The sequence below is a fragment of the Polypterus senegalus genome, chromosome 15 (genome assembly GCF_016835505.1).
Source record: "Polypterus senegalus isolate Bchr_013 chromosome 15, ASM1683550v1, whole genome shotgun sequence".
In the NCBI taxonomy this organism is placed as follows: domain Eukaryota; kingdom Metazoa; phylum Chordata; class Cladistia; order Polypteriformes; family Polypteridae; genus Polypterus; species Polypterus senegalus.
This window is the reverse complement of record NC_053168.1, coordinates 40,008,707-40,021,712: the sequence shown is the minus strand read 5'-3', so window position 1 is coordinate 40,021,712 and position 13,006 is coordinate 40,008,707. Positions and strand designations below refer to the sequence as shown.

The window sequence follows — 13,006 nt, the reverse complement described above, 5'->3', positions numbered from 1 at the left end:
TATATTCTCAACAAAAAGCGAGGAGAGACCACTAAATTACCAATAAGAAAAAACGCACCGAAAGTGCACAGAAACACTACCACCTGCTTAATTAACCAAGACATTTTTGTTTTTACATTTGGTGTGACAATGCTTTAAACCATTAACAATTATATTTCGTTATTTTGATGTATAAAAAGTCACAAACCACGTAGCAAAAAGAACGAAATCGTGACTTTGCAACTTACCAATTCCAACCGCGACTGAGTGCCAGCCGTTCGCAACAACCGAGGCGCGTGCATCGGCGATCGTTGACAGCGATCAGCTGTTGAGAAGCCCTAGCCGCTCGAGCTGTCTAGCTTTGACCTGGAATACCCCCCATAGAAACACCGATCTCCCAGAATTCTGATACATCGCTTATAGCGAAACCCTTCACTACGGCAACTCCGGAGGGACATCCCCACGACATTTATTTCACTTTCACATTGCACTATCTCTGCGCATAATATTGACTGCGGTTTGCTTTTTTTAGTCAAAAGCATGTGCGATCGCACGTGCTTTCCTTCTTCTTTTTCTCCGAGCTCTAAATCTACTGTAGCTGAAAGTAGCCGAGACAACTGCGGGAAGAACTGACGCCACATTAAAAACTGAAAACGTTATCCAGATGACTTAACGCTGAACTTCAACATGCCTTCCATTAATAAATTACACAGTGTTTAAAGTAGTAATGCTGAGCCGAAGTCTAAAATATCACGTCAAATGATTCCATTTAACACGAGAGATAATCAGGTTATAATTTTCAGTTCAATGCCACCGATAAATTACAGTAAGTAGTACATAAGCCGTGCTTTACTTCAAAGGCGTTAAACCCTCTTCCAAGCCCTCGCTTTTACGTCTTGTAGCAGCAGCTACGGCACAGTATCCGTGTTAACTTTATAAATAAATAGAGGCAAAAATGTATAAGTAAATACACACTTGCAGAAATTCTAGTCCAAGTTCAAAGTTCAAGTTTTATTTGTCATTTCTACTAACAAACACGGACGACTGTGCCTGATACAATGACCAGGGAAGTGGGCGGATTGCAAATCGTCCTACATTTGACAGACTCTCAGACTTTCCCTTTTCTAAAGGATGTGGGACTCCCAGACATTTATATTCTCCAGAATGTGTGCTGGCGGGAAGTGCAGGCGGGTTATTTTCCTCCTATCCATTGCCATCTGGCTCATAACGCATCTTACATTACTTTATATTATCTTACTTTCTAAAGTTGAGAGCATTCAAATGAAGAAATCTATTAATGTTTATATGATTCAGAGTGTGTGTGTGTAAATGTCTATTGGCCATTCTGCAGTGTTTTATATTTTATTATTAAATCTGCTTATTAGACTGTCACTGAATGAGTGAGAGGGGGTGTATAATTGTGCTGTGGTTTGGGAAGGTGTGTCAATGTGTTCCTCTCTACTTGTTGAGAAGCAGCAGCTTCCATATGTAGGCCTTGACTAGGCTGTGCATATCACTTGTAAAAAGACCTTTGTCTTGGAAATTTGTATTCAGTTCATTCATAAGTGCAGTCATATCAATAGCAAATGCTAAATCTGACAGCCACTCAGTGCTGCTTAGTTGATGGATGAGTTTTCCTTCCATTTGACAAAACTGATGAATTACCGACTTTAGACCCCAGATCTGTATGAGCACCTTGCCCAAGCTTAGCCCCCTGACAGCTGTGTGGTAGCCCGGATCAGTGTGATCAGTCTTATCCTCCTCCAACAGTGTAACAAACTCTCTGTGAAGTAATGCCCTAGCCCTGATGAAATTTACAGTATTATTACAAAATGCACCACATAATTAATTTTCAGCACTGATTTACAAAGCACTTCTTGGTGAGTTTTTGGGCTGGGGTAACCTCAGTCACTTTTTCCTGCATCATTTTTAAAAGTCCAACATTTTTACTTGTCAGATTAGGAGAACCATCAGTTGTCACACCAACTATTTTTCCTGCTGCGTTCCTAACTTTTGCATGCATGTACTGACTTCAGTAAATAAATCCATGCCAATTGTTGCCTCTTTTACTGACAACATAGAAGCCAGCTAATCTGTCGTTTCAAAGTCTTTTGATATTCCTTTCATAAAAATCAGCAGCTGTGCTGTGTTGTGGACATCACAGCTCTCATCCAAGTCCAAGCAGAAGATTTTCCACCATGCTTTTCAGATGTAGTATCAGATTCTCCACAATTCCTCTGTCCATCAAATATGTTCAAATGCATCTTTCTTTTCTGGGCAGAGGATTGCCACCAACTCCAACAAGCACTCTTTAACAAATTCTCCATCACAAAATGGTTTGCTTCTTTTAGCAATGTTGTGAGGTAATATGGAGCTGGTTTTTACTGTTCCTTCCTTTGCTGTATGAAGCTTTGTAAAAAGACTTTGCTGTTTTTGCAGTTTAGCTAACAATTCCTCTGTAGTCCTCACCTACTTGTCTTCAGATAAATGTCTCTATTTTTTGACGTGTTTGATCTCGAAGTGACAGCTCAAGTTTTAGTCTTGCATATGCAGCAATGTGCTCTTTGCATACCAAACAGATTGCTTTACCGCTAACCTCCATGAAAAAATACTTTGGAGTCCAGGATTTGCTGAAACATCCATTTTCCACATCATTTTTAGCACTCATTTTGGTTGTATCTTTGCATAAAGTGCAGATAAGATGCAGACTAACAACAGGTGTCATCTTCCTTTATTCAATATAACACGAACAGTCTCTGTGTCACCTCTTTCTCTGATGCAATCTTGCACAATTTCGATCTGTGTCTGCACGGTCACATGTGCCTGTGATGCAAAATGACACAACCAGGCAAGTACTTGCCCTCCGCACCTTCCACGGGCCAGACAACCAGACCACGGGCCACATTCATGATTTGCATGGGTTTCCTCCGGGTACTTCGGTTTCCTCCCACAATCCAAAGACATGCAGGTTAGGTGCACTGGCGATTCTAAATTGTCCCTAGTGTGTGCTTGGTGTGTGGGTATGTGTGTGCGCACCCTTGCGCCCTGTGTTGGCTGGGCATGGCTCTAGCAGACCCCCGTGACCATGTAGTTAGGATATAGCGGGTTGGATAATGGATGGATGGATATAAGTAACAAGCTGGTTAAGTTTGCAGATGATACCAAGATAGATGAATTGGCAGACAATCTAGAATCCGTTGAATTATTGCAGCGGGACTTGGACAGCATATACTGTAGGCTTGGGCAGATTTGTGGCAGAATTAAATTTAATGCAGGTAACTGTAAAGTTTTACAAATAAGAAGTAAAAATGATAGGTTTGAATACAAAATAGGAGGTTTTAAAATCGAAAGTACACCTTATAAGAAGGATTTAGGAGTCATAGTGGTCTGGAAACTTTCAACTGCCAGACAGTGTTCAGAAGCCATTAAAGAAGGCTAACAAAATGCTTTGTTATATAAGACGATATGTAGAGTACACATCCAAGAAGGTTATGCTGAAGTTTTATAATACACTAGTGAGTTGCAGTTTTGGTCTACAGGCTACAAAATAGACATAGCAGTGCTAGAAAAAGTCCAAAGAACAGCGACTACGCTGTTTCCAGGCTACAGGGGATGAATTGTGTAGAAAGATTAAAAGAGTTCAGCCTTTTTAGTTTGAAGAAAAAGAAGATTAACAGGAAACATGACTGAAGTGTTTAAAATCATGAAGGGAATTAGTACAGCAGATAGAGATTTGTTAAGGGTAAAGTTCACACAAACATAGACATTTTAATTTACACAGAGAACTATAGACATGTGGAATACGTTACCAAGTAGCCAGGTAAATAGGAGGACTTTAGGGACTTTCAAAACTAGAGTTGATGTTATTTTAGAAGAATTATGTGAATAGGAACGGTGAGCTTTGTTGGGCTAAATGGCCTGTTCTTGTCTAGACTGTTCTAACGTTCTAATGCATTCACAAAAGAATGAGCTTTCAGATTAAGGACTAGAAATTTGATCAATGAACGAGAGGAACAATGAACGAGAGGAAGAGGCAGGTTCTCAATTTAAAAGCTCGATCCAGTGTTAATGCATTTCCTAAGAGTGCACTGCTCTAAATTTTCTGGAAGTATTTAGTTTCAAGGCTGGATGTTCCATTATATTATCATTGTGAACCCTACTGCTTTATTATTATTTGTGCAATGATTCTGTTTAGCTGTTTTTAACTTGTCCTAGTCTCTTTCCCTCCTCAGTGTCACACTGAGCCACTGCTTCTTTGGTGAAACTGATTGTTTGATTGCTCCCGAACCTTAACATTGTTTCTGTCAAATCCTGACCATAATTAAACCTGTACTGTATTGAAAGATTATATCTAGCCAGGGCACAAACTGTTCTCACCTCACAGTTTGGCAGACAATGCCACTACATTAAAATCCCAGCCCAGTAGAAATAAAAATAATTCTTAATGCCAAGTGGTGCACATTATGAATATCTGAGGTACGCTATTGTCTGACTGCTACACAATAACAATATGATTTTGAAATGTCCTATTTTTTACTTTGCAGATTACATGTATTTGTAAACTACTGCTTATTTTATCGGCTTTTATTGCTGCATTGTACAACTATTTATTTATTTATTTCTGCTTATTTAATGGTAATCACTGATATCTCTCACCTCCAGGGGCCTGGGATAAAACCAACTGGCAACCATCAGTATGTGCCCTGCTCTCAGTACAGTATTGTCAATAAAGGATGCAACCTACTGTGACCCTACACTGGACTAAGCAGATTTATTTTCAAGACAAATGCAGATACACTGCCTGCACAGCAATAATATCCCAAGACCTAGACTGCCAACTACTTTTCCCCGCTTACATTGTTCATTACATATGAGATTATTATTCATAGAAACTTGTCATGCAACAGATTTATGGAGCTCCCGACTGTTTGACTTCAGTAATATATTGCATGCACCATACGATGTAGAAATGCTCCAGTCAGTGCTTGTCATGTTCCTTAAGAAAAACAATAGACAGCAAAGAGGCATATAACAAAAGAAAAAAGTATCTTTATACTTTAGCTTGGTCAGTTCTATGAAGTGTATTGCATTTGGCATAGTTGGTAATACACTATCCTTTAGATTTAAAAGAGCAAGTTGACAGCCATTATGTACACAACTGCTACAGTTTTCTACTGTTAAAATGAAGCTGTAAAAATGCCAATAAAATTGAAACTGAGCAGCTACAAAAATGGGAAGAATGTTCAAATGTTAAAACAGTGAATTGTAACCACAATATATAGAAAATTACAAACAAAAAATGCTGTGTATCTAGAAAACCATTTTTCTGTTTTTAAATAAAACATACATATACTGTATATATAAATTAGCAAGAATGCAAAGTAACACTCCATTACTCTTATGCAAACTGAATTCTTGACTTTTAAAGTTCAGAAATTTAGTAGGTATTTCTTAGATAATTTTTCATTCAATGTGGAATGTGCACAACTATCAACAAGTATTTTCTGTATACTTTATCAAATCATATTCTCCTTCATCCTGCATGAAGGTTGCTGACATCTTTCTAGTCGACATCATAATGTGTTCTAACAGACATCAAGCTGTCATGTCATGTTTTCACTGGATCTATTTTTCTTACATTAACATTCCATTTATTTGTTCTTTTTCCCCTTTTCTCTTGATAAAAGAACTAAAGGAGGTGTCTCTTCTGACTACTATCAATTACTCATCTTTGCTGCGGCACCCACCGAAGTACTGCTATTTAAGATCTAGTCATTGCCTTTTCTCTGTACTGAAACATTCAAGGCCTGTGCTTGGTCTCTGAGTCCCTTACCTTTAAGCGTCCTGTCACCATAGCCCTTGTAGTTTTCTATTGACAACAGTACTGAAATGTCTGGTAACTCTCTGGTCTCATGTTACATTTTCGAGTGTCAGAATTTGCTGTTTTGGTTTTGCTTGATTTGTTGCATTGTTTTGGCTTTTTTATTTTAATTTGCAATTATGATTGGTATTTCTAGATTATTTCTTGTCACAGACTACAACTGTATTAGTTTTATTCAACATTAAGAATTTTAAATTGGATTTTGTTTTGACATATAGAGTTTTGTATTTTGTATTTACAGTGTAGTTCAGCAGTAGGCAAAGTTGATCCTTGATATCAAGACTAAGAGTCCCAAAGCACGAATTCCCAAAAAGCACTTCCAAAAATGACCACTGGAGGGAGATATACCAAAAAGCCCCAATTCGATAAATGGGCAAACACAGAAACTTTACAAAAATATAGAGTTTTTATTTCCGCAAATGATGTTCTGAAATACTGTGAAGCTCCAAACAGCACAATGGCAAAATGGAGTTGCCTAAAACATACTATAAGGCAACCCAAGCAAACAAAGTCACAAATCACAAATCCATTGAACGGTCTAAAAAAAGCACAAAAATCTGCTTTAGACTACAAATCATTTGGATCATATACTTTGAAAGGAAAAATATCTACAATATAAATATCTTCTGACATGGCAGAATTAAAAACAGTAGCAAGACATAAAGTTGTTATGCTAGAGAAGGCTAGGAAGGAGAACTAAAGTCACCAGAAGATAAGACATATTCAAATAACAAAGCAAGGCTGGCAACTGTGAAATTCAAATCAGGAAAAATGGACAAAATCAGAACATTAAGCAAAATTTGTAGTTAAAAACAAATCAAGATTTCTAAACTAAAGAAATATTTTAAGAAACCGTGTTTTTTCATAAGGGTTTATTTATCCATAATTTCTAATGACAAAAAGAAGTTAATTGCCAACCTTTTAACCCGCAGATGTATCCTAACAATGAGTACACAAAATGGCGGCACCAAAACCAAAACAAAATTGTGTTAGAAATTGTACAAAATAAAATACTCTAAATAATTCAACTAAAGGGCAAATTAACACCATAAATAGAAACTTTAACCTTAAAAACTCCAAATGGGTACAACAAATCTGTAAAAATACTACAGGCAAGCCTGCAAAAGTAATATCTGAACATAATCATAACAAACATTAAATAAGATCTGTTATTGGTAAGGATCAATAAGTTTGGAACAAAAAACTGTGCAGCCACTACGGCTCCCCAGGACTGACTTTGCCTAACCCTTGCCTAGTTTATTCTTTTCTATTAGTTCATGTTTTAAAGTCATCTTTAGTTTCGTATATTTATATGTTTGACGGATTTCTCATTGTTTTATGCATTTACTATACTCTATTATTTTGTGAAATAAAACTATAATTATAATTAACATGTACTAATTTAGTTGTTTCTTGGCCAAGTTGTTCATGTTGGGATTTCTTCTTGTGGATGTGCCTACAAGGGCCATAATCTTCACACAAAGAAGTCAAAGTATACAAAAATGACAAGTCTGTTAGCATGGGAACGATAAACAAATAAAAAAATACAAAATACAGTGAAAATAAAATAAAACAATCCCGCCACTGACATCAACAAGTCTGGAAACAGGTCTTTTTGGTGGGTTATTTCAAGCACCTACACACTTCAAAATATCACACACAACACTCCACCCTTTGGCCCTAACTCTGTCTTGTGCTGGACTGTTTTCCTGCAATTGGTTGCGCTTTTGTCCCAGCTCTTCTCCCTACCCCACTATCACTATACTTCTAGCTTTCCAGCGGTTACATCATATCAAGTCTTCGAATTACTTTTAAGGTCAGGTGTGCCCTCACTTCTTCAGCAATGACCCAGCTGCAATGTCTATTACATATAATAGCTCCTGGTGTCAATGCACTCCAGAGCCTTGTTGCTCTTAAACTTAAGGGTCTCCAAAGAAAGGCCCTGATCTGGAGCAGTATGCCCTTCAGTTTTCAGATGATGGCCAGACAGGACAGCACTACACACTTCCACTCAGGATACAACTCTTTCATTTTGGTTCAAGCTTGCCTGTCTTTGCCTATTGTCCTTCTGGGGCACCCTGCACATATAATGGCCATACTGAACTAAAATCTTACTGTAGTGGCATTTTCAGGTGCATTTGCATATAATGCATGAATCCCCTATTGCAATATCCCTGTCTGATTGTTTTCTGCCCGATTCTCTGTCCATGTAAAACATCTAGATCCCCTGTAGACCAGTTTTGTTAAAATGTGGCACCTTATTCTTAAGTAAAATTGTCATGACAGTTAAATTTTCATTGAGATATCTTGAACAGATTGCCCAAAAAATGTTCAAAGTCTACCATTGAAAAACCATTGGTGAATTAGTGAACTTACCATCTTAGAACGGAGTAGCATTCTGTGCGACTTCAACACGAATTAGTTCACTGTTTCAATTTACCTTGACGCGGTTACACCAACTTGTTTATTTTGTTGATTTTCCTTTGTTTTACTTCTGATAAGTACTGTGGATGGCAACAGATCCCCAGTACAAGTTAGTGGTATAAACTCCCTGTCATTGGCTGCTTGAGCACACACCACAGGATGGCAATACTCTGTTGGCAAGTCTAGTTTGGCATATGCAGAAACCTATGCACGCATGTCTCCCTTGATGCATTAAGTCATAAGAGGAATATTAAGTGATCTTACTAACTGTAAAAGTGTAAAATGCAAGCAAGGAAAACAAAGGGTTATTTAGATTGAAATAAAGTACCCCGTGGCGTGTAAGCTGCCGTGCACAGAGCAAATAAACCTTTAGTCAGTATTATTTACCTTACCCTAAACAAAGCTCACAGCTCCATTATTCATACATTATAATAATTCACTATTTCACTGTCACTATAATTTACTAGAGTGGCCAGATGTAAAAGTGACAGGGACAGTCACAATTTCAAGCTATGCATCCCTGTAAATTACTGAAGAATATCAAAATGTTTTAACAGTCTGCCCATCCAATAAAACATTGATCCACTGAAACAAACATCCCAACAATATACTTACAATGGCATGTTCAAAACTCCGATGGGGACCCCCCAAACCCCAGTAATATATATATATAATAGTAGAGTCAAAACTCTGATAGAGAATGCTTGATTAAAAACTTGTGTTAAATGTGAAGAGCTTAATGGGGGTCAACCAAGAAGCGAACACAAACCAACTGGTACTGCCATTTATTGCTTTCCATTTCAACCCATGTGTGGAATGATATGCATTTATTTATGAAGTTTTTTTTTTCTGAGCCATGAACCCTCTCAGATGATGATGAGATAACGTAGGCAATGAACAAAGGAGAATCAGCTTTATGTGTGGGCATACATGCCTCACAAGTGTCCTGGCGTGGGACTTTGAGAATCTCCTTACCCTATAATTTATTTTACCATCAGAGTGCCGCATTCACCTGATATCCATAATAGTCACTGTAATAAAGTTTGCTTTTCACTTGTTATTCCCTAACATGTTACTTAACTGAATAGCTTTGCAAGTGCCATTTCATGAAAATCACTACGGTCAGACATAGTCTGAAGGAATTAATTACAAAGGTCTTTTTTATTCTTTTATTTATTTAATTTACGTCATGTTGATTGCTAATTGCAAACTGTCACACTGTGTGCGTTTATGTATCTGCGGTGTTTAAGATGGACAAGACTCCTGTCCAGGCCTGTTTTCAGCCTTTTGCCTAATCCTGGTGGGATAGCCTCTGGCCCCTGCCACCATGAAAAGTATTGAGAAGGTGGTATCACCTATCTACTGAACTCAGTCAAAGGAAGGCTACAGTGGCTGCACAGCCCATTAACAGATCTGAATGTTAAACCATGTGTCCATTTTCTAACTTGATGTAATGTTGGTGTGAGTTTTCCCCTTGATTTTATAGTTCTAGCCAAACACATGCCAGCCGTTTCTCTTGCATACCAACAACCCATCTATCCATCCATTATCCAACCCGCTGTATCCTAACACAGGGTCATGGGGGTCTGCTGTAGCCAATCCCAGCCAACACAGGGTGCAAGGCAGGGAACAAACCCTGGGGCACCAACAACACATCACAATGCATTTATCTGCATATGCCATGCTTCTCTCTTGGCTGTCCATTAATCTGACGATGGCTCTATCCATCCATTTGTCCATCTCTGTCACTCCCTCTCCTGTGTGTACACTGGTGGGAGAGCAGGCCAATTCTGCAAATGCCGACCCGCGGGGATGGGCAAAGGAATTACACCCCCTAGGCACGGTGGGTTGGTTTCAATGGTGATGTTTTGCCATTTTCTTCTCCTCTTGTTGATGTGTCCGTTGTTGTCCAAAGTGAAGGACTCCATTTGTCTGTCTCCAAACTGCAAAGTCCTCCGCAAGTGCCTCAAGCTGCATATATGGAATGGAGCAGGCCTTGAGAGAACATGTTAAGTAGTCCTTCCAGCATTTTTTTGGACCACCTTGAGATCGGGATCCTTCAGCGAGTTCCCCATACAGGACCATCAGGAGAATGGTATGCACACACACACACACCCATATTTAGTTACTCAATTTGTGTATGCATTATGAAATACTATATGAATTTGTACAAATATGTAATTCATATGACCATATGTAGATAATATGCAGCATTTGAAATACTATTTTAACGAGTACGGTGGTCATAATATTGAAGGTCAAAGAAAGAAAAAAAACACATGGCTTTTCTTACTATTCTTGTCATGAAAAATGAAAAATAAAATAAAATGCTTGTTTTGTACACTATGCTAAGGTGTGCCTCTCTATCATTATGTGTCCGTTTTTCTGAGTATGTGTGTGAGTTTAACACAAGGGTCACTGTGTCTGTGTATAAATGCGCACTACACGCGAGTTTTACACTGAAAAGAACTCTTCGGCTAGTACCTCGAACCAGATCCGACAATAACGAGGGCTTTCTTTAAACCTACTGATGTTTTTGCCATTGAAAGCAAAATACTATTACTTTACAACTAAGCCCGGTTTGGCCACATTCTGTGTCAGAGGAGTAGGGCTGCAAAGAACCGCGCGGATATATTAGCAGTTAAAAGTCCTGTTTTGGCAAGCGCCGTTAAATACATATAAAAAATATACTGACGCGTGATTCTTGAAACGGCTGGTTCTGTTATCGCAACACACATTTGGAAAGAGAATCGTGGCACTTCCCTCCACTGACAACAATTTCTAAAGTATTTTTTACTTTTGCAAACAACGAAAACATAAGGTACGAGTCATTAAAAGGTGAGATTGCAGCATCTCCGGGACGAGGTGTTTGTGATCATTTCCAGTAGCACTGACGCCCACATTATTTCGACGGCCATTAAGCAGCCACGTCCAGCCAACTAAAGGCAAAACGTTCTAATCACATGCTGTGTGAAAATGAACGAATATGTGGTGAACAAAAAAAAAATCACAACGATGATACACACCACTCCGATTGACCGAACTGACATTCTTAACATTGACGCGTCACGTTTTTCTGGGACAAACATCACCACTCATCTCCAAACATGCTTATATGTTCCACTTCCAGAAAACAAGCTTGATGGGTTTGGGATTCAAATTGATAGAAAGGCGAATACTGTTTAAAGAGAACCTAATAAACACTGTGCTTACCTGATTATGCTGAAGAAGGTGTGCAGAATCGAAGGAGAAGTGGCGAGGATGCGCTGTGTATTCCGTGTCCTGAAATGCCCTCGTCGAAAACGGTCAAGTCCGTCTACATCAGCCACTGAGTAGCCTGAAATCGGCGTCCGCAGGCTGCTGCCACCAGTGTGGGCGCTACGGGGAATCATAGAGCGCCTCGTTCTCCACAAAGCAGCCGCAGCCTCGCCCCGCTCTACTTTGGCGTTGCTTTCCTGGCGGGGTCCACTAAAAAGGAAGTGGGCAAATGCCCCGCGAGACAGCTACAGTGATCATTAGCGCATCCCCGTACGAGGAGCTTTCATTTGCAAGATTGCTTGCTGTGTTATGTTGCGCTCTGCCTTGGTCACGCTCAGCAAACTTCACGGATAGGCAGAACTGTCTTCTGTCCCAGCCCGAGGTTCCCAAAAAATCCTGTTTCCTATTGGATATCCCGATCTCCATCTGAACAACGTGTTCATAGTTTCCTATCGAAAATGAAAAGTGCTCAAAATAAAATGGTAAGGAAAACTTCAGGTAGCCTCTCGTAGTCCTTGGCGTTAGATGTTATTGTTTAGCGATTTCACTACTTCATGGCGATAAATACTATTTATTTATAAGTTAACTTTATATATGGTTACATCTTTCTCCGAGGTAAACGGCTGACAGTGGCAAATATAAAATGTATCCAAACTGCCGATCTGTCAGATAACCAAGTTACTGTCCAGCCATATGATTGCATTCTGCATTCTCCCACCCGATGACTTTAATCTGAGTACCGGTACTCTCGTTTTCTTCCCACATTCCAACGACCAAAATGGGAGCTATTATCCTGGAGCGTTTCTACAGTACTTCCTGCCTTGTGCCCAAAGCTTCCAGGATAGGCTCTGGCCTTTTAAGACCCTGACTAAGTGACTATTGTATTGTATTACATACCAGAAAAAAATACTTTACTTTGTTATCCATAAATTAAATAAGAGTGGTACAGTGGCTATTTGATGTGTCAAGCATCCTGGGTTCGAATCATATACCTGGTTGTCTGTGTAGAGTTTGCATACTATTTCCATGTTTTTGTGAGTTTTTTGCGGGGTACTGTGGTGTTCCTCCTTAAAAATGTGCATGTTAGGTTTTTTTTAATTTTTTTTGTGATTGTGAGTGAGTGTGTCAGGACTGAGATCCTGTCCATTGTTGCCCCAATGACCCTGAACTGGATTAAATGGGGATGACAATATTATGTTATAAATTGACAACAAATATTAGATATCCACTCATCTTTATCTACTGTACATATGACTGTTCTCAGTCTTAAAGAATAGTCCTAGCAGTATCAGGTACTAGACACAGATAAGAAGACATTGACAGGACACCAATCCATCATCAGGCACTCTCACTGATACAAACCAGACCAAATTGCATTCATGTTCTTGGTAACATCTAAACTCTTCTTAGAGAGAAAGTAGACTGGGAAGCTTGAACTGAAGCCCTGTTCATCACAGATCATAC

At 39.0% G+C, this 13,006-nt stretch overlaps 1 protein-coding gene across 1 annotated transcript in view; it reads right to left on the bottom strand.

Moving 5' to 3' along the window:
- thrb (thyroid hormone receptor beta) overlaps positions 1–11,851 on the bottom strand; it is a 342,103-nt gene extending 330,252 nt beyond the window's left edge. The window contains exon 1 of the mRNA XM_039737545.1: positions 11,498–11,851. The gene's annotated coding sequence lies outside the window, so the exon portion shown is untranslated. The remainder of the gene's footprint in view (positions 1–11,497) is intronic.
- Between the last annotated feature and the right edge of the window lie 1,155 nt (positions 11,852–13,006).